General features: G+C 42.5%; 1 protein-coding gene and 1 long non-coding RNA gene across 2 annotated transcripts in view; one reads left to right on the forward strand and one right to left on the reverse strand.

The window, feature by feature from the left end:
• LOC118420234 (homeobox protein otx5-like) overlaps nucleotides 1-1314 on the reverse strand; it is a 46338-nt gene extending 45024 nt beyond the window's left edge. The window contains exon 1 of the mRNA XM_035826957.1: nucleotides 1164-1314. The gene's annotated coding sequence lies outside the window, so the exon portion shown is untranslated. The remainder of the gene's footprint in view (nucleotides 1-1163) is intronic.
• The window catches only part of LOC118420260, a 26240-nt gene that overhangs the window by 11656 nt on the left and 10041 nt on the right, over nucleotides 1-4543 (forward strand). The gene's annotated exons all lie outside the window — the stretch shown is intronic.

Genomic DNA, 4543 nt, shown 5'->3' on the forward strand with positions numbered 1-4543 from the left:
GAAGACTTAAACTCTTAAGAAGCGCAGGTAAGAGTCTTGGTAGTTTCCCACGCCCCAGGTAATGACAGGACTGTCATAACACACATCTGTTTATGGGTACAACATAAGCTCGTGGTTCCGTCACGGGTTTTGGATCTCACACTCACTTGCTTCAAACCCGCGACACAAACTTAACGAACTGCGGTAACGCATCGGAAGGACTCTCATTTTGGCCAGATTGAATCTATTCGACTGGTGATAACGCATCCACCCTGAAGCAGGATTGAAAAGTAGTGTCCACTGGAGACCTTGTGAGGCACCAGAGAATATCGACACAATGTTATTCTATGTATATGTTTGACAAATTTCGAGAGGTAATCTGGGAAAGGGATGAAATGAAATGAGAATTAAATGGTAAATGATTATGTACCACATGATTATAATTGTCGCCATAAATACAACTGTTATTTTGTTTATCTTGTATTCTAGTATTTAATTTGCTCTGTTCATTTCTGCGAAATCTTGCTTTGATAGTTTTGATTTATATCTCTGTATCGTATATTACTGGGGACTTGATCTTGTATAACAGGAGTATACTTATTTCATGTACCTGTAACATATGATTGACGAATACTCTTCTAATATTTTCTGACTTCTTCTCTAGGAAGAGATTTGTACATTGCATTCAGACAAATTCTGTAATCTTTTTAGGAAAAAATACCACATCAACTATGCACTGGGTTACATATTTTTGTTAGACCTGACCTCACGAATGCTAACGGTCCATTTGTGTAAATCAGTTTACACATGGCACATCCAGATCGTTAACATAACAAGAGGAAACAATGTCGTAAAGGCAGGTATCCGTGGACAGGTGTGCGCGCTACCCGTGAGTACTTCCGTAAGTGCATGTAATGTTTTGCCGAGTCTAAATTGATCGTTCCTAAACAGCTTAGGGATCCTAGGATGTCGAAAATACGTTAGGGACGAACGATTTGAGTAATGCACACTAGTCTGGAAACTATGTCGGATTTATCCAAATCCCGGATACCGTATTCATCATCACAGTTGTCACGAGATTTCTTTAATGATCCGGTAAAGTCCTTAAACAGTACAAATTTGCTGACAACGTACACAAAGTGTTTCACAATCACGTATAGTATAAAAACGACCAAGACACCTACTTGTTGTGGAATGGCGTTGTGGTGTGGCGTGAGGAGGTGTTCGCCGGAACAGCGTCAGTGTCGTCCGTTTCCTGCTGGCAGAATGAAAGCACGGAGGTGCGAACGCACACTATTCTATTGGCGTAAAATTACCTCCACTCGCACACGGGGAGCAATTAATATTCATCCGCCGCTCAGGAGGGCCGGGCGAATGGTCGACTCCACCCGTGGCCTGACCTGCATCGGTTCCCATGGCGACAGGCCGACACCCTTCTTTAAAATACTCGCCTTCCGACAAAACAAAGTTATCAGATTGTGTTATCACTGCTGATGGGTCGCTCTAGGGCTTGAAGAAAGGAGTGAGTCAGCAATATATTATCATTGAGGGATGGACAGTGATACTCATGTTCATGTCATACATGCACACGCACACACACACACACACACACACACACACACACGCATACACGCACACACACACGCACATACACACATGTGTCTGTTCATTCACCATATATTTACGAGTCTGCATAGGACCTAATGGCTTTTGTGGTTGATGGTCATTTGAACAACTATTTTCTGAAGAAGAGGGTAGGCACTCTGACCTCTGTTAAAACAATACTGCACACACACACAGACACACACACGCACATACATACATACAAACAAATACATACATATACACACACAGGGAAATGAAATGACCACAAAATCAGACGCATCTACACACATCAAGCACAAATACTGTACTTAACAGGTGGTTGAACAAACTTTCCAGGAGTAAAAGTTTTAGCATTATCTCTTAATCTCTTACATATCAGTCCGATAACGGTACTAAAGCTAATATTACTACATATTTCTTTTATTACGACCCTGGTATTAATGGGTCGTCATCACGTATGCAGTATTTCGCCCTTGATGCACTCCGTTTTTCCTGGGTGATGTTATTGGGTAAACAGTAGAGAGTGGACACATCGTGAATCAAGCACAGGTGCATTACTAGAACAATGCCGTGATGTGTTACGGATCCACACACTACACCTGTACAACTGAGCCAGTTGTGGCGTCGGGCGTGGTGTAACTGGTAGAGCGTTCGGCTAGGAATCTATAGGTCCTGAGTTCGATCCCCGTCGTGCCCCCGACGTTGTGCCCCTTGGAAAGGCACTTGACATGACCTTCCTCATTTCACCCAGGTGTAAAAATGGGTACCTGACTTCGGTCGGGGAGGTAAAAGACTACCTTTACCTTCTGTCTGTACCGTGTATGCGGCACTGTTAATATAAGTTACAAAACTTCAGTGCAGTGCCACATTGTCCTCGTCTGTCCAAAAGCAAATAGAAAAAAAAACTGAACCAGGATTAACGTTATAGCGAGACATAGGCTGTGAAGATAGTTCCTTTAAGATTTAAGAATGCGACGTTGAGTTGATCAATAAACACTATTCTTTAGGTCAGCCACAAAATTGAGTCCTGTTGACGCGAGATACTGCTGTGCTGTTCTCTCTCACCACAAGATGCAATTTACAATGTTGTTCAAACCCATGTACCGTACTACCCAGGTATCAGGTACGCTGTGACACAAGCCAGTTTGTGTTTGTGAAGAGTAGCTTGTGTTGTAAATGCAGAAATGTTCGCGATGGTTTTGTGTTCGCGGTATTCGCGTTGCAAATTTACCGCGAACTTAAAACCACCAAGAAAATTTTCCATGCCAGTAAGAGACTGCAGTGCATGGTGCTACCGCAAACTCAAAACCACCACGAAAAGTCCTTTTTCCGCGATATGTAGCTGGACATGAGAGAAACCTAAGACTATGAATACATTAAATGTAAGCGCTACATGATTTCCTGTCTACTCACAGATAACACAAACTTTGACAAACATGGGGGTAGCGGTGACACCGTCACGATGTCTTTATTTGGCCAAACTCTTCTTTAAAAAAAAAATCTAGCTGACGCGTCTGCTCGGAGACTATGAATACATTACATGTAAGCGCTATCTCCGCCGAGATGTCCTGTGTTAGATATGGTAGCTGTGACATGAGATATTATGTTTAGATTGGACCATTCATCATGCAGGTAGGCACCAGGTGAGGCTGTCAGGCTTTCCTGTCTGCCAACTTTTGTTGTGCCAAGCGTCGGCGGTACGCCCGCGACATCACGTAGTTCCCAGTCTGAAATACATCGTGATGACAGCCGTGGTTCGTGGTCAGTCAGGGACTCAACAATGGGCCGCACAGATTTGTGAACAGTAGTCTCCATGCAGAGTTTAGGCTCTGGCTGTCTTTTGACGTTTTTTTAGTCGTTTTTATCTGGCTTTCTATTTTGTATTGTGTTAGGTCGAAAACAGAAAGTCCGATAAAAACGATTAAAAAAAACGTCAAAAAATAGCCAGAGCCGAACCTCTGCTTGGAGGGTAGGTGAACAGAGACTTTCGACTGTTTCTGTCTGTTCAGAACGTGTAGGAATAGCGCATCTAGGTCATTCGATCGTACAACTTTGTGACAGATTCAATGTCACCTTTCAATCTTGTGTTAGTGAGAGATTTTGCAACTGAGATCGGGCGTATGGAAAAAATATACTTTTTTGTCTCGTATAAACTTGAAGAAATCAGACAATTTTTCAACTTGCTTCCTTCCAATAGTGAATGATGTAATAACCCTATAGCTGCTTCTAACTTACCATAAGAAAAACAAAGATAACTTTGAGCATAAACTCATTGTAGAAAAACAAACGCGAGAACCATTGGAAAGGACCCGTGTATATTCTCCCGTTGAAATTATGCCATCGTGAAACTCGTCTGTTGCAGGAACTTCTAGGAGCTTGTACCAGGGGTAAACTATAGGTTTGTCGAACTGCGACTGGTACTACAAGTTTAAGGATCCTTTCTAGATCTCAGTCACATAGAGAGGCTGTTTTTGTTCCTGCAACTCAGTCCAGGGTTTATTTCACATACGTGTATGAAGTGCGGAAGAAGTCCTTGTCACTTTAACAACATTATGTGCCCAAACTCACTGTATAGATAATGGTAATGCCGTCTTAAAAATACACAAAATAACAAAACCGCGAATATATTTTGCTTTGTCAAATTGGGTTTTGTCTATTGAACAGACGTGTAAAAATGTCAGAGTCCGACACCGTGAGTGAGTTTGAGTTTATTGGGATGCCCTTTAGCTCAGATTCAGCTAATCTTCCATGTTCTATCTGTAGACATGTGGAGGTTATCGACTTTACATGACGGAAAGTTGACTAGAAAACGTTCCAACTCAATAACACCGCTTTGGCGAATCCTCCTATTTGTGCTAGTCTCTACCAGACTCCGGATCGCTGGAAAAATCGTAGAAATGGAACAAATCAGAGGAGTAAGCCGGCCAGAGGAATATAACCGGCCAGGGAACAGGACGCG

Source organism: Branchiostoma floridae, chromosome 1, assembly GCF_000003815.2.
Source record: "Branchiostoma floridae strain S238N-H82 chromosome 1, Bfl_VNyyK, whole genome shotgun sequence".
In the NCBI taxonomy this organism is placed as follows: domain Eukaryota; kingdom Metazoa; phylum Chordata; class Leptocardii; order Amphioxiformes; family Branchiostomatidae; genus Branchiostoma; species Branchiostoma floridae.